The 27,555-nt window shown below is 39.2% G+C and overlaps 1 protein-coding gene across 2 annotated transcripts in view; it reads left to right on the top strand.

The window, feature by feature from the left end:
* Positions 1 to 27,555, top strand: part of VPS54 (VPS54 subunit of GARP complex) — a 141,706-nt gene that overhangs the window by 7,525 nt on the left and 106,626 nt on the right. For both annotated transcript variants that reach the window (XR_005022379.1, XM_036872930.1), the window contains exons 2-4: positions 4,825 to 4,978; positions 8,387 to 8,651; positions 12,270 to 12,413. The gene's annotated coding sequence lies outside the window, so the exon portion shown is untranslated. The remainder of the gene's footprint in view (positions 1 to 4,824; positions 4,979 to 8,386; positions 8,652 to 12,269; positions 12,414 to 27,555) is intronic.

Raw genomic sequence — 27,555 nt, forward strand, 5'->3', positions numbered from 1 at the left:
CTCCCTCATCGCAGGGTTCTTCTCTCCCTGTTCCCTCTCCAAAAATATTGCCCAGGTGAAAGGCACGCTACAGGGGAGGTGCAGGGGAAGTCTGCCAACCGCCAGGACTTCCTGACCGTGAGGCCATGGTGAGGAAATTGTTTTCTCTGGCCTTTGGGCTACACTGATACCAGCCACTGACAGCCACGGTCCCCACCACGGCCCTCAGTGGTAAAGGCCGCACACCTTGTACCTTCTTGGCCCAAGGCCAGGCCTCCTGCAGCCCGTTCATCCTGTCAGCCTTCGTCATTCTCCCACGGGCTCTGCTGCAGACCACGCACAGGCCCGGGAACTGGGAGCATTTCTCAAGGCCCCTCATTGCCCAACCCTAGCATTTCCACTTGTCTGTAGTTGGCCTAGTTCCAAAGGGAAAAGCAGGGTACACACCCCTCCTGCCGTAGGGCCCCTGCACCCCTCATCTGGGGCAACCCTGTGCTCACACCCTCTGACTCTCACAACTTCCTGCCTGCTGCTTCAACGTTTATCTTCCTTTCCAGCCATGGGAAAACGGCTCTGACATCACATCCTGTGTTCTTCCTGGCACTGTCTGTGACCTGCTCAGGGGCAGCCCTCCAAGCTCTGCCTCATCCGTGTATACAAATACATTTTTTTTTCTTTCAACAAAGTCTGGCTTTTACGAATCAAAGGCAGTTCATTTCAAACTATTGTCTTGCTATGAATTTTTTTTCAATCCTATTTTGAAACTCAAAGTATATGATGACTTACCCATTCTTGGCTGGGTTTTTTCCTCCCCGTGACTCAAAGCATGTCATTGACTCATTGGGTGGAGGATCCATGGAGACAGGGTTTACCGGGAAGGCAAACACGCTGGTTGAATATCTCACAATGTTATCTCCATGACATCAGCATAAGGTTTCCAGTGCTGCGGGGAAGCCAGTGTCAGTGTGGTAAATGTTACTAAGTTTTCAGTTGTGACTTGGGTAAACCCACCTGATGCAAAAACTTCATGGTCCTCAAAGTGAACATAAAACTGATTCTACCGTTATCCACCCAATTAGGCAGTGCAAGCCTGAGTCATTCTGGATTCCTCTCTTTTCTTCACACTCCATATATAACCCATCTGCTATTCAGAACCACCAAAGGGAATGGGAGACTTTTTCTAATTGTCACAAAAGCGCTGTGTGGGCCAGCCGTGGCCTTGCTACTGAAACCCTCAGCCTGGCTGCCAGCATCTGTCATTGGACTTCTGCCATTGTCTCCTCCGTGGTCTCCCGCTTCTATGTCCGACCTCCTACAGTCTATTCTCCACAAAGCGGCCAGACTTTTCTTTTTAAAATATAAATTAGATCCTATCACTTCCCAGCTTCCCTGCTTTAAATCCTCCAATAGCTTCCTATCACTCTGACCTGACTCCGCCTCCCTCTTCAGCCTCATCTTCCCAGCCTTCCCTCTTACTCTACTAGAGCCACACTGACCACCTTTCTGCTCTCAAATACACCAGGCTCATTTTGACCCCAGGTCCTTTGCACTTACTGTTTCTTTGCTAGCAGAGCTCCTCCCTAGATTGTCACACTACTGCCTCCTTCTCAGCCTTCAGACCTCAACTCAGATGTCACCACGCAGCCACCTGTCCACCCCAGGTACCGTCGACCATATTACCCTATTTTGTCTTCTTCATAGCCCTTAGTTCCTGAAATTATATTATTTGTTTGTTAAATGTTTGTTACCTATCTCCCCCTCACTTGGAGTGCAACCACCTTGGACAGGGACTTGGTTTGCCTTCTTCAGCACTGTATTTTTGCATTAAACAGTGCCTGGCACATAATAAACAGTAAATACGTGTGGACCAAAACCAACTAAGTTCATTCAGAGGGGAAAAGGAGAAAGACAATATTTTTAAACTTGACAAGCACTCATGGATACCTTTTTATTAGTTTACAATTTAGAAGAAATCATTTCTACTAGTTTCTTTGTAAGGGAATCATAAGATTAATGTGGCTTTCTAGGGAGAAACTTGGCTGCAAGACAGAACTAGCATCTACATTTATGCCACAGAAAAGCAGCTTTTTCAAATAATCAAGTCAGATCAAGGTCTAAATTGTTAGCCTAATTTTGCCAGGTACAAAATTTGAATGATTGCATGTGTGTTGCTGTGTGCTTAACCTGCTACAGATCACCTGCAATTTTAAGGTTCCCTGATTGCTAAAAGTTGTTTACTTGATTTCTTTCATTTAAGTGTAGCTGAAGCGGCAGGGCTGATCAGAGGCAAGACGTAAAAAGAGAGGCAACGTTAGTGATTTTTCAGGCACACTATAAAACAATTACCCTCAATCTTTAGGTATTTCTTGTACTTTCAGAACTAAACGCTAAGCTCTCCTTGACTTGGGCTAAATTTTTTTTGAATAACTGATACCCTGGAAAGTCCTGAACAGTTGCACAAACACTGAATCAGGGACTTTAAAACTCAGCCCTGTGTGACATGTTTAAGATGTAGGAAAATTGGGCCTCATCTTGCTCAGAATAGATGAGGTCAAACATACTTCCCCATTCCTGGTGTCTCAGAGTCTGAAATTTCTGTCATTAGAGCTTCATTTTTTATCCTGGAGTTCTCTTTTAAAATGCATATTTTCCTGGAAATATATTAGACTAATTCATGAAGATATTGAAACTAATTAGGTCCATTTTTCCTTTCGGTGGGAGAGATTACCAGCAAGAGAGCCCTGAACAAGAAGGAAAGAGATGAATTGGGAGAGACTAGAAGCCCCAGCTCTGGCTTTTCTGAACCTAGACTTGGCCCAGTACAGTACAGTAGTTGTTGAAGTACTTTGGATAATAACATTGTGGGGCAAATGATTTTAAGAGTGAGTATTGTGATGTGTTACTTAATCTAAGAAAATGGATTTTTTAAACTTCAAGTGTTGCTATGCAATACGAATTTTGATGAATTTTTTCCAGATAGGGTCCCAACAGGAAACAGATGGTACACTTAAATTAGGATAAGTTGAGAAGAGCTTCTTTTCAAAGAGACTATTTGTAAGGAGGTTGTTGGGGGTGTAATGAAAACCCAAGGGACAGTCTGGGAACTAGGGGTTAAAAGAAACAGAGTGATTGACACCCTGGGACCCTAAGGGAGTGATTATCAGCATCTGGAAAGGGAGTGTTATTTGGAGCAGACCACAGTAAGAGGAGCAGTGACCTTGACCCAAGCCAACCAAAGGCTGTCTCACTAGGAAAAAGCCAAGGGATGAATACCTTGACCTTCTCTGGTCTTCTGCAAGGGCTCCCCATTGGCCAAAGCCAACTGGCAGCCAAAGAGAAAGAGAACACATTCATACAGGGTCAGCCTCCTGGGCAGAGAGAAAGGTAGAAAACGGTGGAGAGTGGATCTCAGGAACATTGTAATGATATTTCCATTCACTTGACAAGAAGGCTTGAGGAAGAGCCATCCAATATCCCTCCCCCTTCCCACTGCAAGCTTTCAGAGTGAAGATGTCTTGGGCTTGCGGAGAGGAAAAGGTGTGTTCTTAACATCAGCTTTGGAGCTTTGATTAGTATCTTACACTTACCTAATTTCTGTATCAAGACTGTTTATAACTGAAGTTGAAAGTCTATGATGCCAGAGTGGCCAGAAAATTTAAGGGCCTGCCACAATTTTCAGCCTAGAGCAGAGAAAGATGACCTCTCTTCCCCCTCACCATCTGACTTTATATATATGTAATGGAACAGTGGGGGCAAAAATAAATATATAAGGTTGCTTTTCGATTAGGTCAGAGAATTGTGCTTATTCAACATACCACTTATGTAATCTTTACTAACTTTCCCACATTACAAGTAATGAAACTAAATTCCAGAGAGCTTGATTCACATGCCCTGTTTTAGGAAGCCATTTCACACCCAAATCTAAACTAGAAGTATGAATTGAGACATCTATATGATATGCAGCTATAGGCTTACACAAGCAATTAGCACTGGGGCAAATTTCAAACAAGGCCAAAGACATTGACTAGCTATCTTTGCTCTGTCCCTTGGCTGCACACATTACCTTTAGGTAGCTCAGTATATGGTGAGTGGGGAAGTCTCACTGGACAACCTAGGCTTCCGTGGTACAATGATTTGTACATCTGCTCTGCTCTACATCAAAGGTTTAGACCTTTGATTTGTGATTTAGAAACTCAATTTCATCTGTTCACCCAAGAATAATCAGGTCCTGATGAACTGATATATTTACCAGCCTCACAACAGATTTTCTGGTAAATCAAAATGTCCATTGAATTACCCTGAGAAATGTTACTATCAAAAAGACAAGATTGGTGTCAGCTGGTCAACAGTCTATGGCTGAATTGTTTAGAGAAAGAATACAGACAAATCAGACATTCACATTCATTCTCAAGAAAATAACTCCAAATATAAATCTCACTGACAGTGGGCCAAAGACATAAACATCATATGTAAATGACAACACATAACATTAATAAATTGCTTTACTGATGATATGCCCTGCATTTTTGCAAATTCCTAGATGTTTTTGATGTGTATGTACCACAGTGTGGTGAGTTGGCATTGTAAAGCTTTGACTAGCCAGAACTTAATTAGAACCTTAAATTTAAAAGAATTTCTTTTGATGCATGTTCCAGTTACCAGTTTATTTCTTCTCAGCTCAAATCCACCCTTTACTACCCTGCTTTGTGATGCTGGAGTTGGACCCTGTAAATATTTCTCCTTTGCAGCTGGCATGATGCCTTGTCAGTAAAGAGCACTGGAGGACCACTGCAGGAGGAAAGTGCTTCTCTTCTTTGTTCTGATGTGGTTTTCCTTCTCCTGCAGTGCATGGCAGCCAGTGGGTACCAGAATCCCAACCACACTCAACCACCCAGCATGTCTCACAGGTACTCCGCGAGGTGATTTCTTCCCCATCCTGACTTGCAGCACCTCAGTGAATTTCTCTACCACCCAATGGATGACAGCTACAGCCTCTTTGGTGAGATCAGAATCTCAGCCTTGAGGGGAGAAAGGGCTCTTCCAAATTTGTCCCTTCCTTGGGTGCTTGGCCTTAGTCCTATGGCAAGCATTCTCAGTGGGGGTAAAAACTGGTTCTTGGGGTGGTGTGTGTGAAATAATCTTAAGTATTACAATGGTTTATGGCCCTGCAAAAGGCCACAGCACATAAACAGATACACAATATATCTGCAGTGTTAAAATTCCATGGAGGGGAGCATTAAGGGGGGAAAATGTCTAAAAAATCTCCTTAGGGAAGCAATAATGAAAAAAGAAGTTCAGTAACACTGCCTTAGAAAGTACTGCTCCCCATATAGACTATTCCTGTATTCTTTAGAGTTCTGTTTACTCCTTAGTAGTTAATCCCACTTTCAGTTAATATACTTTATATTAAACTTCCCCTGTTCAGATTACTGTGTGGTATAGGGACCACTGCAATGGAATTATACAGTAAGGGAGATAGACTGGGCTCAACTCCAAATAGAGCATGGGTAAGTGAGCGGGGGTGGAGGGGTCAGTGAATGAAAAATTATTAAGAGGAAAATCAGCAGTAAGGGGCATTCTGGCTAAATCAAACTAACAAGATTTTTGCTGAAGATAGACCTGGGTGATCAGACGTCACCTGGGGGATGGTAGAGGATGAGGAACCTGATCAGATATCAAGGGTGATCAGATATCGAGGGTGGAGGGTTCTGGTTAAACTGACTTAGTGGGGTTCTTGCTAAAGCTGGATTTCACAAGGAAGTGCAGAGAAGAGACGAGCCTAGGAGAAGGTTCAGGAGCCTGACTAAAGTTTGGTGAAGTAAAGAATCTTTGTTAAAACATTGACAAATGAACTATGTATGAAAGAGAAACAGACTCACAGACATAGAGAACAGACTTGTGGTTGCCAAGGGGGAGGGGAGATGGGGGAGGGAAGGATTGGGAGTTTGGGATTAGTAGATGCAAACTATTATATATAGACTAGATAAACAACAAGGTCCTAGTGTATAGCACAGGGAACTATGTTCAATATCCTGTGATGAACCATAATGGAAAAGAATATGAAAAAGAATACGTATATGAATAACTGAGTCACTTTGCTATACAGCAGAAATTAATACAACATTATAAATCAACTATACTTCAATAAAATAAAAAAGATCTGGACTGAGTAAAAAAAAAAAAAAAAAAAAACATTGACAAAGAGTAAGAATAGCCATTTCTCACAAGTAGAAACCCAAATGGCTAAGAAGGGTTGAAGAGAAGTTCAGTGTCACCAGTAAACACAGAAATGCATATTAAGACTTTTAAAGATACCACCTACACACAGATTTGTAAAAATTAGAAAGCTGGACAATGATTTGGCAGTCTTGGCAAAGATGTGAGAAAACAAGGACCCTCGTGTGCTGCTGATGGGATGGTAAATAGATACAGGTATTCTAGAGAGCACTTTGGCAGTATTTAATTGTGTGTGTGTGTGTGTGCTTGCACACATTCACATGCACACATGCAACCTATGACTCGGGAATTCCTCTCCACACAGGTTCATAAGGAGAAGTGTATAAAGATGTTTATCACAGGGTTGTTTGCGGTACAAGGGAGTTAGAGGCAGTCCAGGTGTCCTATCACTAGGGGGATGGACATATTAAAGGTATCTGACACATGCTATGGAACCTTATGTAGCAGTTCAAAGAAATAAGCTACATGTGCATAAAGGAACATGGAAAGAACTTAAAAACAGCACTGCATTAAAAAAAAATCAATAAACAGAAATGAGCCATTGAACAATACAGAATTAAAACACATACATTCATAAAACAATATTATATTAAAAACTTGGGGGTCCGTGCATATCCAAGCACATATTAAATATATCAGAGTGCCTGCCGATGCTGGAGATGAAAGGGCAAAATAATAAAATAGAAAAAGAAGATGATAAAATGAAACAAGAAAAGACCTTGCATGGATGATCATGTACCATCATGAACTGAGGAGGGTGATTAACTCAAGTCTTTGCACTTGAAGTCCAAAAGAAAAAAAAAAAGGAAAGATGTAAACCCTATCTTGCTTGAAGTTTTTTCATTCCACAAATGAGATGTGATGCCTGCCTTTTGAGATAATCCATGTGAAGCGCTGTGTGAGTAGCTCATCCATTTAACCACACTTGAGCAAAGCACACAGCAGTGGAAAGCCAGAGGATGGGAATAAAATAGAGTGGAGGATACACCTGTAAACTGAACTCTGTAAACCAAAGCCTAAATGCAGCCTTCCTTATGAAACCAGGAGTGCGGTGTGGAACCAAGAATGAACATATCGTTCTGTGGTATCAGATCAGTGACCCTAGCCTTGTTACTTCCATAAGCAAAAAGGAAAATTATTTGAAATAATATCTTACTATGAAAATCAGAATAGAGGAGACAAACAGGTAGCTCCAAGACATCTGCAAAGACAATTTAGTTGGCAGAGGTGGATTGTTTGGCATCCATCAGGCAGTATAAAATGCATGGTATTCATATGTGTATGTACATAATTTTTTTAAGTGAATTGATCTCAGGATTCTGTTTTTTTCAAAATGCCTTCAAACAGGAAACACAAAAGAGCCTGGTCTGATTCCAGGACTCTTCCTTTTTAAGGCTGCCAGGTCTATCCTCTTGCAGGGAATGAGAGCGGACAAGGCTGAATATTTCTCTGTGTTTCTGAAAAGGGCTTGGCTCACCGAGTCCTTGCAGCTGCGTACACCACCTGTGGAATGAATCTGTTGCCCTTTTTCAGTTCATTCTTTCTTATCTCCAACTGCCTGCTTAGGCAGATGATTGCTGGGAATTCACATGTCTTTTGTTTTTCCTTAGCTTTAAACCTATAGCCACCTAACTTAAATTACACTCTAAAGTTAGCAGTAACGCTTTTAAATGGAAGCCTCAGAGGTGGGGAAGTGAGGGAATAAGGAGTGAATTCTTGATTCTCTGCTGCTACATTATCACTTGATCCTCTAAATTATCTTTTATACTTAAAAAATTTTTTATTAGGCCATTAAAGTGAATGATTCTATAAACTGTATTCAATCAGAATTCTTAGATATTTGAAAACGTTTTTGGCTACCATTTCATTTGGCTATTATTTCACAGTAGACCCACACTACGGGTTTAAAAGTACGTAAAGATATCCTTTAGCAGCATACCAAATTTCATTAAAGAAAATTAAAATGCATACACACTTAAAAGAATACCACTTTTTTTTTGACATCTTTATTGGAGTATAATTGCTTTACAATGATGTGTTAGTTAAAAGTAGGTAAAGACATGCTTTTAAAGTAAAACTATCACAAAGTCTGAATTTTATAGGAGAAAAGAACCGTAGCACTTAACGGGCCAGTTCTCAACCTCTTTTTTCCCCTTTGCCTTCCCTGCAGTTACAGCACTCCTACATAATGAGCCTCACCTGGGAAGGACAGACATCTATGCTGTAGTTTGAAAAGATCCCTTTTCTCTTTCCTCACACCACGTTTATTAGTTTTCAAAGACCATATGGTGCTAATTGATGATAAAAGTAACAGCGTGAATCACAGACTGTTTTATGGACCAGTCCCTACTTCATCTTGAACGGGATGACATAAAGCAGGCATCCATGGGGCCACTGACGTAAAACAACCCCGAGTCCCCATCTGCAGAGAGGCAGTGAGTACCCAAACACTGTTTATTGCCGTTTTTAACCTTATAATTAAATTCCATGCTTCCTCGGCTATTGGTTAAAGTATTATTTAGCATTCAATTTAAAGTTTTTTATTGGCTAGTATTAAAGTATTTGCTGTATTATCAAAAGCTTAAAATATTGTTAACCAGTTAACCAGTTTCATGATGTAGTCTCTGGATTTGATTTTGTTAAATGTTATTACACATATTCATGTAGAAAAGTTACAAAATAGAGCCAACATTTTGAAGAAAAAGGAGAAAAGGGCAAAAAGGAAATATTTTTCATAATTGTACCAACCTAGAGAAAACAGCATTTTCCCATATATACTTCCAGTCTTAAATAAGAATATTTTTGTCTTAAACAAGAATATCTTACTTCAAAATTTTCATCCAAATAGACTTGATTTCTACAAAGGTGAGCTGCTGAGAAACCAACTTCCTTTGTGCAAACAGCCGATTCTGCTTTGGCGGGGGGAGGAAATGGCTCACATCCTGACAAACAGGGCATCATTGTTACTCTATCAGAGCTGGCATAAAGCCTTCTTCAGCCAGAAAGACAAGTATGTGACAGAGAATCCAAGAGTTGGCCCAGTTTAAGGGGAAAGTGGCTTAAAAGCAGATTTTATTCACATACAGAGTGTGCTAGGCATTTCCCACGTCTTCTCTCTAATTATTACAACCCAGAAAAACATGGGTTTGAGTTCCAGCTGTTCCTTACAAGCCAGGTAACCACAGATAAGTTAGAAGTCACCAGTTTTTTGCAAAGACCAATGAGTTATTACAACGGAGCCCTTAGTGCCTGGCCGGCAGTAAGGTTTCCACAAATGTAGGCTGCAGTGTTGTTATGGTCGTGGATTGCCTTCAGAATTATATGAAATACTCTATTTGAAACTCCTGCCGCACTGAGGAATTATGATTACGATACTTAGTATTACAAGGAGGGCTTGTTCTTAACCTCATGCTTTTCACTTGGCAGCACTCCCCAGTTTTTTCCTCTAGTCCAGCGCTGACCAGTAGGACTTTCTGTGACCATGGAAGTGGTCAATAATCTGTGCTATCCAATATGGTAGCCATTAGCTAGAGACGGCTATTGAGCTCTTGAAATGTGGTTAGTGCAGCTGAGGAATTGAATTTTTGCTTTAATTTTAATTAATTTAAATAGTCACAGCTAGTTCCTTGATGTCTGAGCGTTCCTACCCCCATCTCATCACAGTAATTACCTTTAGTCACAAAGCAAACCCATTTGTAAGTGCTTTAGTAAATGTCTCCTCATTCACACTGTTTTGAATAACATCATTTTACATAAAACCTTTTCAAATTGAAATATAGTTGACATAGTTCCTTCCTGATAAATGATAAAATACAATCATACCATTAAGAAAGTAGAAACGAACTGGATATATACCCAGCATCAAGCTTCTCAGCCAAGTCGGCTATCCATTAAGCACTTTGCAAACTTGAAGGAGAAGAACTTAATAACCGTTTCAAAAAAACATTTGGCAGTTTAGATGTTTCTTTACAGATCTGGAATGAAAAGGGGATACTTCTGTTATCAAACGCCCTTCCTCACCGTATAGAGCAGAGTCTTCTTGATCTGCTCTGATTCTACGCCTTTAGGTCAGTTCTTTACCTCCCTGTGGCCTCTTGCTCAGAGCCCCTTTCTGAGCCTCAGGCTGATGCCTTCACCCACACCTGTTGTTGTGGAGTCTGAACTTGACCAGGCTCCCCAAGGGCAGCCACTGAGTAACTCAGAGTCAGTGACTAAGCGGCCGGGTCCCGGAAGTGAGCCCACATCCCTTTTTCTGGGTTCCAGGGTTCCTGCTCCTCTTCCCTCTGTTATAAAGCCAATCTTAACTTCAGGCCCTAGATAAATCACCTTACACTTATATCAAAGAAAAGCTATAAAACCAAAAACAATTTTGCCTTAGGTAAGACTAACTCTTCCTTCTCTCCCAGGGAAAGGCTGCCACCTGCTGTAATACATTAGCACTGGGCTTTTCCAAGGTCACTGAACAACCACTTGCACGTACAAAATAATGCAAAACCCCACCTGCCTTCACCTCTGTGTGTCAGGAGTGTAAATAGGAGGGCAAACCAGGAGGCATTCCTCTTAATTCCTTGACATAGGGCAAAGAAGCAAACCTATTCGTATGAATGGTGCCCAGAAGGAATTGGCATCACTCTAACTCTGAATATGAGAGCATCCTTTCTTCAGCATTCAGCAACACTTTTTCAAATTAGCTCATAGTAACCTTCATAAAATCTCTGCTGTTAAGAGGCTTATCACTTACTCAGTCCTTCCAGTTCTGTGTATGTTTATCTATTCTTCACAGCCCTGGCAAGTCTTTGGTAGGTGAAAGGATGAGAGAAGAATAAAAATTGATAGTTTGCAGGACTGCATCCCTGAGCCTTGCACTCTCTCTGCAAAAAAAATCCCCAAACTCCCTTTCCCCCACTCCCACCCCAACGCCATTCATCACCCACTAGCTGTGGTAGTCTACCTAAACACACACACACACACACACACACACCACACACACACACCCCTCCCACTCCCCTCCCTAAATTATGCCTTTGTACCTGAGAACTTACCAAACTTAGAGAATTACATAGGGATTCCAACACTGAGTAAACTCAAATATAAACAAGATGATATTTACAACTAAAAACCCAATATCCATAAAGTTTGCAATATGAGAAAAATAGAACCCCAAACCAATAACTTTTAAGTAAAAATAGCTGAAAGAAGAATACCTTTATGCCTGGGTTTAGCTTTGTAGAATCCATGTCATTGATAACACTGATACAGATGTAAAATGTCTGCATAACATTTGCCAGCCTCTTCAGGAAACTGTTATTTTGCTCACTGTAAATCAGGAGAGCTCTAGATTACCTCCTCGACATCTCCTGCCTGCATTTACAGACAGGAAGAAGCAGGCTATGGAGGCAGGAAAGGACAGAAATGTTTTTGTTGGTGTAAGAGAAGGCTTTTTAAAAGTTGCATCGATAGTCAAAGAAATGAACCTTTATAGTATCTGATGCTGCTACAAGTGTGTGTGTGTGTGTGTGTGTGTGTGTGTGTGTGTGTGTGTGTGTGTCAGTGTGTGTGTGGTTTTTTAATAAGTTTTTTACGGCAACATTTTATTTACGGTAATATTATAACAATACACCTCCCTAGCTTTTATTTCAGTTTTTTGCTTCTACAGTTTTTTAATCCTCTTTTAAATTCCTTTTACACACAATTTTGTAATCTACACAGCATTTTTAATGTCTTGAACTATTCCTTTGAGTTGTTATATCAAAATGTACATAATTATTCCCCAGTTGTTGAAGATTTAGTTTCCAAGTTTTTCGTTTTAGTTAATACTGAAATAAATATCTTTGCAGAAAGTGCTTTTTTCCTTCTTTTAAGTTAATTCACCATCTATTACAGGGAGGGGCATATAGTAAATGCTCAGCAAATATTTGTTGTATAAGTAAATTATTTGTAATATGTTATCAGGAATGAGAATATGAGATCAAATATCAAAACAATGCTGGTGTAAACAAACTTAATGTCTCTTGGTATAGATTAAGTAGATTTCCAAAAGAATTTTTACTTAGTTTCAGTGTCATCAGATAAGTTGATCAGCACATCATTTTCATCAATCCATCTTTTAAAATCTTGTTAATTAACAAGAGGTCAAGGCATGACAATAATACTGCTGAAATCAAAGGATATGGAGAGTCTGAATCAATATGGAGCGTGTGAGTAACGTTTTTAATTGTTTTTAAAGTCTATGCTTAATATAGTTTAATTCTTTAAGTCCTCATTCTAACTTGCAAAGCAGAGCATGTAATGGGATCAGTTAACCTACCAGATTTTAACATCTTAGGCAGTTTGGGTTTATTGGCTTTAACCCAAAGGACCAAAGTGGAACAGAATTTGTTATAAGGTAAAGTATGAGCTACAGGGGAAGGACAAGGGGCCATGGATCTTGGCTACTCAGACTGTGGTTCCCAGACTAGCTGCATCAGTATCACCTGGGATGTTAGAAATGCAGAAGATGTTAGTAATGCATCACTTGTTAGAAATGCAGAAGCCCAGACCTACTGAATCCAAGTCAGCATTTTAACAAGAGCTCCAGGTGATTGTTACGCAGGTGAAGTGGAGAAGCAGTACTCTTTTTTTTTTTTTTAACATCTTTATTGGGGTATAATTGCTTTACAATGGTGTGTTAGTTTCTGCTTTATAACAAAGTGCATCAGCTATACATATACATATACCCCCATATCTCCTCCCTCTTGCGTCTCCCTCCCACCCTCCCTATCCCACCCCTCTAGGTGGTCACAAAGCACCGAGCTGATCTCCTTTGGCTATGATCTCCCTGGGCTATGCGGCTGCTTCCCACTAGATATCTATTTTATATTTGGTAGTATATACAAGTCCATGCCACTCTCTCACTTCTTCCCAGCTTACCCTTCCCATTCCCCGTGTCCTCAAGTCCATTCTCTATGTCTGTGTCTTTATTCCTGTCCTGCCCCTAGGTTCTTCATAACCTTTTTTTTTTTTTAGATTCCATATATGTGTTAGCGTACGGTATTTGTATTTCTCTTTCTGACTTACTTCACTCTGTATGACAGACTCTAGGTCCACCCACCTCACTACAAATAACTCAATTTCGTTTCTTTTTATGGCTGAGTAATATTCCATTGTATACATGTGCCACATCTTCTTTATCCATTCATCTGTCGATGGACACTTAGGTTGCTTTCATGTCCTGGCTATTGTAAATAGAGCTGCAATGAACATTGTGGTGCATGTCTCTTTTTGAATTATGGTTTTCTCAGGGCATATGCCCAGTAGTGGGATTACTGGGTCGTATGGTAGTTCTATTTTTAGTTTTTTAAGGAACCTCCATACTGTTCTTCATAGTGGCTGTATCAATTTACATTCCCACCACCAGTGCAAGAGGGTTCCCTTTTCTCCACACCCTCTCCAGCATTTATTGTTTGTAGATTTTTTGATGATGGCCTTTCTGACCGGTGTGAGGTGATACCTCATTGTAGTTTTGATTTGCATTTCTCTAATGATTAGTGAGGTTGAGCATTCTTTCATGTGTTTGTTGGCAATCTGTATATCTTCTTTGGAGAAATGTCTATTTAGGTCCTCTGCCCATTTTTGGATTGGGTTGTTTGGTTTTTTGATATTGAGCTGCATGAGCTGCTTGTAAATTTTGGAGATTAATCCTTTGTCAGTTGCTTCATTTGCAAATATTTTCTCCCCTTCTGAGGGTTGTCTTTTGGTCTTGTTTATGGTTTCCTTTGCTGTGCAAATGCTTTTAAGTTTCATTAGGTCCCATTTGTTTATTTTTGTTTTTATTTCCATTTCTCTAGGAGGTTGGTCAAAAAGGATCTTGCTGTGATTTATGTCATAGAGTGTTCTGCCTTTGTTTTCCTCTAAGAGTTTTATAGTGTCTGGTCTTACATTTAGGTCTTTAATCCATTTGGAGTTTATTTTTGTGTATGGTGTCAGGTAGTGTTCTAATTTCATCCTTTTACATGTAGCTGTCCAGTTTTCCCAGCACCACTTATTGAAGATGCTGTCTTGGAGAAGCAGTACTCTTGACAGTGAAAATTGCTGCTGCCAGTTGTCTCTGGGCTTTAGCAGAAAGGAGACCCACCATGAATATTAAGAACATGAACCTAAAGACAGCAAAGAGCCGCTGTAATTTTAGGTTGGGTGCTCCTTTTGAAAACGTTCTCAATAGTATAGCCTGGCTTTTAAAAAAGTCAAATGTATTATGGAGAGCTTGAAATGTAAGCTTATTTAGTATCTCACAGTAATTCAGACCCATTTATTTTTCAAGTACAGATTTATTTGTCATACTAGCAGATAATGAATTATCTGATTTCTAAAATCCTGTAGAGATGATTTTCAACACTCTTTGCTAAAATTCCTCCTGCCACCAATTAAAATAACTTGCTCTCTATGAGATTTGAGTTCCTTGTAAGCAAGAAACTTGGTTTACTTATATCAGAGATTGTCAGAGTTAGCTCTTTGGTTGACTTGTATCCACCCATCTCTTGGGTGACTTAAAAAATCCAAAGATTTGGGCCTTAATTCAGTCCTCTGAATCAGAATCTGTGGGTTTGGAGCTTAAGAATCTGCATCTACAAGTTGATTCTAATGCACAACAAAGTTGGAGAAACACTATCTTTCAAGTTTTAGCAGAAAGCTGAACACCTGAGCAGTGGTTCTTAACTTTAGATGAACAATGGAACCACCTGGAAAACCTTAAAGAGACACTGATGTCTGGGTCCCACTCCCAGAGATTTTTATTTAATTGGCCTGAGGTATATAGCCTGGGCATGGAGAACCACTGACAAGGTGCTTTTATAAACACTTATCTCACTGTAATCATCATCCACTTTGTGTGGAAAGAGAAGCGGCCTGGAGGTTAGAATATACATAGAGTCATGATCAGTGACAAAGTGTTGGCCAACTGGTCAGGGCCTGGAAGAAGAAAGATTGGGAGATCAGGGAGGAAGAAGTCTGGGGTGGGATGGCCATATAGGAGTGGGGATAAAGTGGATATGAAGATTGCATGTGAACACCCACCAAGAACATCTACCACAGAAGAGGCACTAAACACCAGGAGACAAAATGACTCAGCTGGCTGATTCACTCAGCCTCCATCATCAGCTCCTATGCTGATCTAATAGACATATAAACAGAGCAGCCATGGTGGCAGGGCGGGGACTATTGTAATGGCCCCAAAACTTGGCTCTCTGTGGGGTGAGTTGAGTCACTGGTTGAAACTGCATCACAGTCCAACTCCTCCCTCTGTCCAGTCCTGCTGACTCCCTTTCCCTTCTGTAGGTGTTGATCCCAATAAACTCCTTGTTTGATCATCTCCTTCTCAGAGTCTACTTCCCAGGGAACTCAGCTTGTAACGACTGACAATGCCAAGTGTTGATGACCACGTGGAACAGTTGTAATTCTCATACACTGCTTGTGGGACTGTAACTTGGTACAAACATTTTAGAAAACTGAAAGTATCTACTAAAACTGAACATAAGCATACCCTATCATCCAATGATGGTACTCTGAGGTATATACACAAGAGAAATGCAGACATATGTGCAGCAAGACTTGTATAAGAATGATCATAGGGGCTTCCCTGGTGGCGCAGTGGTTGAGAATCTGCCTGCCAGTGCAGGGGACACGGGTTCGAGCCCTGGTCTGGGAAGATCCCACATGCCGCGGAGCAACTAGGCCCGTGAGCCACAATTACTGAGCCTGCACGTCTGGAGCCTGTGCTCCGCAACAAGAGAGGCCGCGATAATGAGAGGCCCCCGCAGCGCGATGAAGAGTGGCCCCCACTTGCCGCAACTAGAGAAAGCCCTCGCACAGAAACGAAGACCCAACACAGCCAAGAATAAATAAATAAATAAATAAAAATTTAAAAAAAAAATGATCGTAGCAGCACTTTTTGCAATAGCCAATAATTGGAAATACCCCAAATATCCATTAATATAATGAATGGTTAAAAACCTATGAAATTTTCACACAATGAAATACTATTTTAAACTGAATGAGTTGAAAAAACAGCAGAGCGAGAAGGTCTCTCCGACCTTCCCCTACTCACCCCCCTTCCTACCCTTCTCCTCTGAAACAGGTCATAAAACTCTCATGTGAGAGGTGCCCTCACTATAGCTGGAGTAAAGGTGCATCCTAATTTTGGAAGACAAAGGAACACCAAGAAGCATCCTAACAAACAGGCCTTGTGAATTTCCCCGAGTTTACTACATTATCTCATACTCCTTAACCTAGCCTCTTCCTCCATCACTCTCCACTCTTCATCAAACCTAGTGTAAAATACACAGCTCTGTTTCTTTGTGTCTTCACTTCCATATAAAGGCTCCTATGTCAAGTAAAATTTATATTAAATTTGTATGCTCTTCTCCTGTTAACCTGTCTCTGTCAGTTTAATTGTCAGACCCATCCAGGGACCCTAAGAGGGTCAAAGAAAACATTTTTCTTCCCTACAGTAATAACCTGGAGAAGACAGAAAGGGGGCTTCTGGAGTATTGGTAATGTTCTCTTTCTTGATATGAGGTATAGTTACATGAGTGTTTTCATTTTATGAAAGTTAATTGAGCCATACATTTTAATGTCTATATGTTATACATCAGTTAAAACTCCTTACCTGTTAGGGAAACCTACTAAATTATTCATGAGTGAAATAATACAGTATCCGAGATTTTATTTTAGAAGACTTCAGAAAAATAATTAGGCATAGGATAAGTGAAACAAAATATAGAATGTTAATAATTTTTAAGCTGTGTGATAGATACCAGAAAGTTCGTTATTCTGTTCTCTCTACTTTTGTGTATTTCAATGGTTTTATAATAAAAAGTTATAAAAAATGAGCAAAATTTTAATCTTAGGGTAGAGAAGGACATAAAACCCAAAAGTCATATATGAGAAAAATGACGATGGCTTCAACATCCATTCCAGCCCCCTTCCTCCCTGCCTTGCACTGTAAAGGCTGTATAGTGAAATGCTGGCATTGTGAGCCCCCTGCCTCTGAACCTGTCTATGTGACCTAATGTTGGTTACTGAGATGTAGGCAGAAATTATACATTTTAGCTACATACATAAGCAGTACAAATCAAAATAACAATGAGGTATCATCTATTTTTCACCTATTAGATTGATAAAGATCAAAAAGTTTGGTACCAAGTGTTGACAGTTCAAGGACAAAGTTGTTCTCCTACACTACTGGTGGAAATATAAGTTCATATAAAATCTTGGAAATATCTATCAAAATTCTTCTGAAAGCAAAAGCAACATTTGAGTGGTAAGAGGGGATAAAAAGGAAACAAGTATAAGAGTCTACGTAGAGTCAAAGTTGATTCATTAGTTGACTGACTAAGTATGGAGGAAAGGGTCCAAAATTACCAGGGTCTTAAATAGAAGTAGGAAAGTCAGGAAGAGGTACTTGCTTGGGAAAGCAGATCACTAATTCCATTTGAGATATGTTTTCTGTTACTTCACAGTTAAGGCAATTTTTGCAGTCTGTCTAGCTCTAGCTCTAGATGTTAAGACATATATAGAAGATTAGCAATTTCATCAAGTCGCAATCCAGGAATTTAACAGGAAGCAAACTGACAGAATGCCACTTAGCCTCAACTGTAAGTAGGACCCATTAAAGAAAATGTATTTCAAATAATGGTTAGAAACTTTTTCCCCCCCTATCCAACTGGCAAAGATTTGAAAAAAAATAATATAGATTGGCAAAGAGGTAGGGAAATGGATACTAGTTATACATGCTGGTGGCAATAAAACTGATAACTTCTAGAAGACAATTTTACAGTATATAGCAAAAACCTAAAAAGTGTAAGGCCTTTTGAAACATCAACTCCAATTCTATCTGAAGAGTGTATGCAAATATTTTTACTTAATTTTTGTGTTTTTTTCATCAAAATAATATGTGCACATGGTTCTAAAAAAATAAATTATTCTAGAAGACTTACGTGGGGATACAGTTGGACCTCTGCTCCATCTCTTATCCATACTGCTCTTGAGAGGCTGCCACTTTCAATTTCTAACTGTTTTATCTATTATTTACCTCTTTGTGTTTAAGTACTTTGCTCATTCAGCTATTTCTCGATTTATCAATTTAAGACAATGTCTATTGACATCCTGTTATGGTGGTTGAGGATTTAGCCCTTTAACTCCACCTCCACCTCCACTTCCCTTCCCCACCTCCTCCCACTATGGATTTATCATAATCTTTAAATGTCACATGGCAAGACTTTTTGCCAAAAATGTCACAAGGCAAAAATGTTTTAAGCCAGTAGTCAGAACTTACTTAATTACAACTATATATAAAGATTTTCAAGTCTCAAAAGGCTAGAAATATTTTTTTTCCAAGCCTCCAAACACAGAACCATCAATCTATCAATTCCACATTTTTTCTCAAAAAAAAAAAATCTCTGTCTTCTTGATCTAATCAGGACTGAATGAGCCCTAGGTTTTGAGGCATGGTTGTCATTCTAGCATTCTAGGACTTCTCTCACCATCCTCTGGGTTAGCTCTCCCATTTCCTGGGCACCTTGTCATCTTTCTTGGTTGACTGTCTTATATTTCTGAAACAGTAATTTCCCTACAAAGGATACATAAGACATAAATTTTTGAGATCTTGAATCTCTGAAAATGTCTTTATTCTACCCTCACACTGTCTTGGTTGGATATAAAATTCTTAGCTAAACATAATTTCACTTCAGAATGTTGAAGATAATATTCCATTGTCTTCTAGAATTGAGTGATACTATTGAGAAGGCTGAAGTTATTGTTTCTTCTTCCTTTTGATACAATCATCTTTCCCCTCTTTAGAAGGTCTTATGATCTTTATGCTCAGTGTACTAATATTTTATCATCATGTCCTTGTTACAGGACTTTTTTCAATCATTGGGCTGGGTATTTCACCTGGCGATTATGTTCTTTACATCAGGTACAGTTTCTAGGATTTCGTTTATAATTTTTTCTTCTTCATTTTTGTCCTGTGCTCTCTGGAACTCTAACTAGCTAAACAATGGAATTTCTGTTTGATTTTTAAAGTCTCTTATATTTTTCCCCTACTTTCTGTCTCCTCGTCTTCTTTGTCTTCAACATTCTCCTCTTGATCTTCTTTGGGACTTTTTATTTCAGTGATCGTATTTTTAGTTTTCAAATACTTGTTTTTGGCTGTGCTGCACGGCTCGTGGGATCTTAGTTCCCTGACCAGGGATTGAACCCAGGTCCTTGGCAGTGAAAGCACAGAGTCCCAACCAGTGGACCACCAGGGAATTCCCTCAAGTACTGTTTTTTAAAAAAGGTGTTTTTTGTTTTTTGGGTTTTTTTCTGCATCCTGCACCATCTTTGTTTCCTCCAAGTTCCTTTTTTCTTTGTTACCTCTGATGTTGTGGACTTGTTTTTAAATTTTTATTTTATATTGGAGTATAGTTGATTTACAATGTTGTGTTAGCTTCAGGTGTACAGCAAAGTGATTTAGTTATACATATACATATTTTTATTCTTTTTCAGATTCTTTTCCTGTATAGGTTATTACAGAATATTGAGTAGAGTTCCCTGTGCTATACAGTAGGTCCTTGTTGATTATCTGTTTTATGTATAGTAGTGTGTATATGTTAATCCCAGCCTCCCCCCACCTTTCCCCTTTGGTAACCATAAGTTTGTTTTCCAAGTCTGGGTCAGTTTCTGTTTTGTAAATAAGTTCATTTGTATCATTTTTTAGATTCTACATATAAGTGATACCATATAATATTTGTCTTTCTTTGTCTGACTTACTTAGTATGATAATCTCTAGGTCCATCCATGTTGCTGAAAATGGCATTATTTCATTCTTTTTTATGGCTGAGTAATATTCCAAGGCTTTTCTTAATTGTCGGATGACTCTTAGGTCTCTGTTCTTTTTCGAAGTGACAGAAATCAACTAAAAAAGTAAATTGAAAGCACTTGCTGGGGTGACGGGAACAGTTCAAATGATGGGCTTCTCTTAGGGTGATCAGTTGATACAACAGCCTTCTTATTGGCCAGTTACCTAAAGCCAGTATGTGAAAATATCTTTTTCTCTAAGTCTATTTAGTTTCTCCATTGAAGAATCCTCCATTCTTCTATCTTAAGCATTTTGTGAACAAGGCATAGAAAGGACCTGAGTTACATTTGACTTACTACTACTTGCTGACCTTGTTTATATATTTAGGCTGGTGCAACCAAGGAAATTCAGGGTAAACCCACATTAAAAAAATAGATGGGAAGTACATATACCAATATTTAAAAATAGTTATCACCTATTGTGGATTCATGGATGATTTTAATTTTCTTCTTTTTCTACAAAATTATGTGATTTTAAAAAATTATTTAAGTAAAGGCAAGCCATATGAAATAAACAACCCAATTTTTTAATGGAAAAAAAAGATTTCAACATATTTAACTAAAGAGGATGGATAGCAAGTAAGTACATGAAAAGATGCACAACATCTTTGGTTATTAGTGAAATACAAATTAAAACTACAATGAGATACCACTACACACTCATTAGAATGGTTTCTAAAAACAAAACTTATAATACCAAGTGCTGGTTAGGGTGCAGAGCAATTCTCATATATTGTTGATGGGGATGCAAAATTCTGCAGAAACTTTGGAAAACAGTTTGGCAGTTTTCATGAAGTTACACACTTACCATGTGACCAAATAATCCCACTCCTAGGTGTCTACCCAAGAGAAAAGTATATAGTTCACACAAAGACTTGTGTATGAATATTTATAATAGATGTATTCATAATAGCCAAAACCTGGAAATAACCCAAATATCCTTCAACTGTAATACCTCTGTACCATGGAATACAACTCAGCAATTAAAAGAATTAAATTATTGATATGCCAACAATATGGATGAATCTCAATTGCATTATGCTAAATGAGAGATGCCAGACTCAAGAGGCTATATATTATCTGATTCCATTTATATGACATTCTGGAAAAGGCAAAACTATAGGGACAGAGAACAGGTCAGTGGTTGTCAAGGGTTTGTGGTGAGGGGATGGACTAACAAGGGGACAGCATCAGGGAACTTTTTGAGTGATGGCACTGTCCTGTGTCTTAATTATGTGACTATGCGTTTGTCAAAACTTATAATGCTATGCATCAAAAAAGTGACTTTTATTGTACATAAATATTTTTTTAAATAAAAAACTATCTCCATGTGTTAAAATTACAGCAAAATACTTAGGAGGAGCTAAGTATTTCAAAAGGATCCTATACATGGTTCCTCTAAATAGCAAAACCCCTCTGGCATTAAAATATAATTAAATTTATAAAGTTAATTCACATAAAGATTCTAAAACATATGTACCATATGTTGTCTTAATGCTGATAATCCTTAGCCCATGAAGTCATAAGAACTGCATCTTTAGCCTTTGAAAAGATGAGACATTGGTCAAAGAGAATCTGGATAAGACAGTTACATCAGTGCAACTCCATCTCTACTATTCCATTCACTAAACACAAATTTATAATTATTTACAGATATTTGTTGGTTGCTTTCTATACATAAGAAAGAAGTGATAGTGTAGAGAATACAGAGATAAATCATGAATCTTATGCTTAAGGTCTAGTGTAGGAAACAAGCCCCATTATATGTATCCATATTATAAGGCAGAAAATGACTAGTGCCTCACAAGAGGTGTGGAGGAGGGATAAAGAGAAGAGGCTTGCTTTTTCTTAGTAGTGAGCTCAGAAATCACTTTCTGGAATAAACTGCATTTTTAAAAGTTTATTCGAAGAAGAGGTAGAATTTGGATATGCAGAGTTGGGGGTGGGGCAGGTAGGAAGAGGTGCAAGGAAGGTAATCCAAGAAATGGAGAAAAACAAAACAAAAAGAAACTCAAAGAAATTTTTTTTTCAAATAATGGGGAAGTAGCTGTGAACACGCCAGTTCTCCTCCTCCTCCTCATCATCACCATCATCTGAAGATCTGATGTATTGGCCACTTGGCTCACCATGCTAATTTGCCTCCAACCTTACAATGGCTATTGTTGTGTTCTTCCAGCAGCATCTTCAGGGTTAGCCCACCAAGTTCTTGGGTTCTAATCACCTGAAATTTGACATTGTTGACTTTGTCATCAAATGCTAATATGTGTCATTACTCAGCTAAAAATATATCATATTTCAGCCTTTTTCTCCATGCCCCCCTTTGCCATTATAAATACTACGCCTTTAAAAATGTCTCCAGAAATCTTAGTTGCTTCTCTAGTATTTCCATTAATATTAAACTTTATTTTAATTGTTCTTGTCCATGTATTGTTCAACCAGATTTAAAGGAGGAACAAATCAAGTTTCATGTGCCCTCTTTAATTGCAATTTTCAGTACCTCAATCCTGTTCCTTTACACTCTTTTCTCTTTTGCAGGCTAAGTAATCACTTTGAGTCAGTTGCTGCAGTAAAACTTGAAACCTGATCATTGGAGCCTGCAATTTAGCAGAAAACAAGGCACTCCAGAATCTTCTGCTCCAGCTGTACATTGAGGATTCTGGTTTCTTTTTGAAAATGGCTTCCATTTCTAGTTAGTTTAGTTGCTATAATTCTTCCCTTCAACAACTTTGAAAAGCTGTTGTTTTTTAAGGAATTACACTTGCCCACAACTCCTAGGCAGCTCACTATAGTCTTAAGATATAACACTGCTTAACCACAATTTGTGGGAAATGACATGTGCTGGTTAAATGAATTTTCTGGTAAACCCTTCTATCTTTTTTTTTTTAATAAGTTTATTTTTTTATTTTTGGCTGCGTTGGATCTTTGTTGCTGCACATGGGCTTTTCTCTAGTTGTGGCGAGCAGTGGCTACTCTTCGCTGCGGTGTGCGGGCTTCTCATTGGGTGGCTTCTTGTTGCAGAACACGGGCTCCAGGCGCACGGGCTTCAGTAGTTGTGGCACTTGGGCTCAGTAGTTGTGGCTCACGGGCTTAGTTGCTCCACGGCATGTGGGATCTTCCCGGACCAGGGCTCAAACCCGTGTCCCCTGCATTGGCAGGCGGATTCTTAACCATTGTGCCACCAGGGAAGCCCCAACCCTTCTATCTTTCTATCACGTTGCATGATTCAGAAGTTTGAGTTGCTTCACTTCTGGAAATGATGTTGTTATTGAGAGGAGGGCACATGCTGCTAGTGGTTGTTTTGAGTGCACCTGATAATATTGTGCTGTTCTTGTCATTTGTTTCTTTCTCCTAAGGGCAAATCCTCTCTCTTTCTCTCTCCCTCTTCCACGCGCGCGTGTGTGTGTGTGTGTGTGTGTGTGTCATTGGAGGTGCCAATTACTGCTAGTTAATTGGGTTCTGGTTAACTTCAGGTTTTACTGTTAACAGACCAAATTACCTCAGCTCTAGAAACACCTAGCATAAACTCCCTTATTTTTTCCTCTCATGGTCACTAGGCCTTCTAAACTAAAAAAAAAAAAAAAAGATGTATTATTCACAAAGCCATGTCACCAAACTATTTGTGAAACCACGTTGTTGACAGCTAAAAAAAACCCTTCTATACTTCAATTTGCCAACTTAAGAGCTGGTGGTTCTGAATGCAGAAGATCCCTCTGAGTCCCAAGAGAGCACAGACTATGGAATATGAGGAGGATATGAGATATGAGGCAGATTTAACAATGATTTGCACAGTCATAAGCCCTAGACAGGGAGGGAGATGGGTGGCATACCCAAAAGTCACCATTGCCACTATTTATTCATCCAGCATTTTTAAAGTCTACCATGTGCAAGTCACTGTACGAGGGGCCATAGAGGGACAGGCCATGGAGCAATAGTCTAATATGGAAACTAAGAGGTCTGCTAATAGCTTGAACAGGACACTAGTGTGTCGTAAATGCCATGTCCATGGCTCAGGAAATAAAGGATATGACAATTGAGAAGAGGAGGATGTCACTTCTGGCTAAATGATAAGGGAACATTTCATCAAAGAGATGACATCTGAGCTGATCCTTGAAGAAGGGATAAGATTAGTAGGCAGAGTTGGCAGAGCCTAGCAAAAACAGAGGCAGGAAAACCCAAGTCTGTTCAGGGGCTGTGAGGAAAGATACGTGAAGGTGAATGACAGAAAGGCTTAGAAAGGCAGATAGGATGCAATTATGGACAACTTTTACAAGCTAGAGTTTGAATCTTATTCCAAATAAATGAACATTTTTGACCAAGACAGTAGCCAAGAGCCCAGACTTTGGCATCAGATAGATCCAAGCCCAAATCCTGACTCCACTTACCTGTGTGTGATTTTGGGCAAGTCACCTACCTTACCTCTCCAAGCCTCAGGCTAATAATCTCTATCTCACAGGCTGTTACCAGAATTAAATGCAAGTGGGATATGAAGCACTCATTCATTCGGAAAATATTTATTGACCCTCCATCGTGTATGTCCCAGACAGTGAGCTTTGTACTGGTGATACAGCGATATAGGCCAAAGCCTGTCCTCAAGGAAAACATGAGGCAGTGGGTAAGACAGATAAGAAAACAGGAAATTACAGTACAGTGTAAGCAAGCAGTCAGAGGAGCTGAGTAACTCAGATCAGGGAAGGAGATGGTAAAGAAAGCTTACCAGAGAAGGTATCCCCTGAGGCACCTGAAAGGAGCCTCTGAAGGTGAGTGGAAATAGAACTTATTTCCCAAGGTCTGATTATTTTTTATTAACCATTGTAGTTTCTAGCAGACACAGATATTTAAAACTCTAAACTGATTTTTGTTGTTAATTTTTGTTTGGTTGATTGTTCTCGGCTTGTCTCAAAGCCATAGAAACAGGGAGTACCTTACTTCTCAGCTAATGAAAGGGAAGAAAAGTCTATTTGCAATCATGTTAGTAGTGGAAGAAGCAAGCAAAACAAATCCCTGAAACATGTGTGGTAAATGAAAGAGATTAAAGGGAAGTTGACCTAATATGAATTGGCAAATCTGGTTTTTCACTTGCAGGAGACCCGTGGTACACGTTTCCTGGGTTTTCAGCCCACATTTATTTCCTTTTCTGAAATGGGGCCCCAGTTTTGTTTTTTGTTTTGTTTTGTTTCGTTTTTCTTTATTTGGAGAACCACATCTTTCCTCATTCTTATTTTATGTGTTCTGGTGAAGTGGACTCTATTTCACTCTGGTTTTAGGGTTGGCTGTGATTCAGGCCTCCCAGTTAAGAACCTCACACTGGCCTCAGTGACTGGGATCGGAGCATCACTCAATCAGGGCCAGAGAGAGGCAACCTGGAACTTTGCTGAGCCTGTAAGACTCAGCAGAGAAGCCTACCTTGGCTTCTGGTTTGAACATGGGAAGTTGTAGACGAGGAGCTGCTGGGAGCTATCTTCCTACCTCTTCCCACCACTTGAAGCCTGAGATCGAAGCCACCAACACAGAGGAGAGCAGGGATCCTCACAGAAGAATATAAAGTCCATGAGAGCAGGAAGCTTGGCACTGTTTTAAAATCTTTTTATTGATACATCATTCACATACAGAAAAAAAACACACAAAACTAATTTGAGTAAAAAATTATTACAAAGTGAATACACATATTTAACTACCACCCAGATCAAGAAATAGAACATTACCCGCCTCATACTCCTCCCAGTCACTACCCCATCTCTCCTCTTGACTATTAACACCATAGTTTTGAGTTTTCCAACTTTGTGTAAATAGAAGTATAGTATTCATTCTCATATAGTATTCAGAAGCCAGTGTGTCTGGCTTCTGTCACTCAACATTATTATAAATGCCTTTGATGAACATATACATGCATTTTTATCAGATATATTCCTAAGAATAGAATTGCTAGATCATAGAGTGTACATGAGTGTACATATGTTCAACTTTAGAAGATGTTGCCAAATTACATTCCAAAATGATCGTACTATAAAAACGTTTTTTAAATTAAAAGAACAAAGTGATCGCATGAAATCACCCTGTTATGTACCTGTTCCTCCACATCGTCGGCAACATTTGGTATTTTCAGTCTTTTAAGTGTGGATGTGTAGTATAGTATATCATATTACATTTTCCTCATGACTAATGAGTTTAAATACATTTTCATGTGGCCATTTGGATATCCTTTTCCGTGAAGTGCCTGTTCAACTGCCTGGCCCATTTTTCTATTGAGTTACCTGTCTTTTATTTTTTGATTTGTAAGAGGTTTAAGAATTTTTTATCTTTAGTTGCTACCCTAATACCATGCCATATTACATTGTGGTTTTATAGTAAACCTTAGTAACTGGTAGAGTATGTCCTCCTATCTTGCTCTTCTTGTAAAGAGTGTTTTGGCTATTCTTGGCCCTTTGCATTTCCATATACATTTTAGAGTCAGGTTGCTATTTTCCACAAAGAAATCTGTTAGGATTTTCATTGGGATTGCATTGAATCTATAAATTAATTTGGAGAGATTGACATATTTACAACATTGAAATTCGAATCCATGAACAATGCACATATTTCCATTTATTTAGGTTATCTTCAATTTCCCTCCATAAGTTCTACAGTTTTCTGTGTAGGTAAGTCTTGCATTCTTTAATTAGATTTATTCCTAGGTATTTGATACTTCCGTGCAATTATAAATGGTAATAATTTAATTTTTTTTTTCTGTTTGTTGCTGGTATATAGAAAAATAATTGAATTTTGCATGTTGACCTTCTATATTGGTTTTCCATAGTTGCATAACAAATTATCACAAACCTAGCATCTTAAAAAATAAAGTTATTCTCTCACTGTTTTCATGAGTCAGTAGTCTGGATATGAGTTAGCTAGGTCATCTGCTCAAAGTCTCACTAGGCTGAAATCAAGGTGTCAGCCATGCCTATGATCTCACCTCAGGCTGAGAGTCCTCTTCCAAGCTCACTGATTATTGCTGCAATTCAGTTCCTTGCGGTTGTAGGACTGAGGTTCCTCTTTTATGCTGGCTGTCATTTAGCAGCCACTCTTAGTTCCTAGAGGCCACTGCAGTTTCCTGTCATGTAGTCCTCTCTGGAGTATGGCATTCTATTTCTTCAAGGCCTGCAGGATACCATTTCTCTTGTTTCAAATATGTCTGATTTCTGACATCTTTGACATCTAAACTCTTTTAAAAGGGCTCACCTGATTAGGTAGGGCCACTCGGATGATCTTCCTTTTGATTACCTCAAGTTCAACTGGTCTTAATTACATCTTCAAAATTTCTTCACCTTTGCCATACACGATAAACTAATCATGTGAGTGAAATCTCATTCATGGGTCCACCCACACTTTAGGGGAGGGAATGTCATAGGGTATGTACACCAGGGGACCAGAATCTTGAGGGACAACTTAGAATTCTACCTCCCACACCTGTGTCCAGCAACCTTACTG

The sequence above is a fragment of the Balaenoptera musculus genome, chromosome 13 (assembly GCF_009873245.2).
Source record: "Balaenoptera musculus isolate JJ_BM4_2016_0621 chromosome 13, mBalMus1.pri.v3, whole genome shotgun sequence".
In the NCBI taxonomy this organism is placed as follows: domain Eukaryota; kingdom Metazoa; phylum Chordata; class Mammalia; order Artiodactyla; family Balaenopteridae; genus Balaenoptera; species Balaenoptera musculus.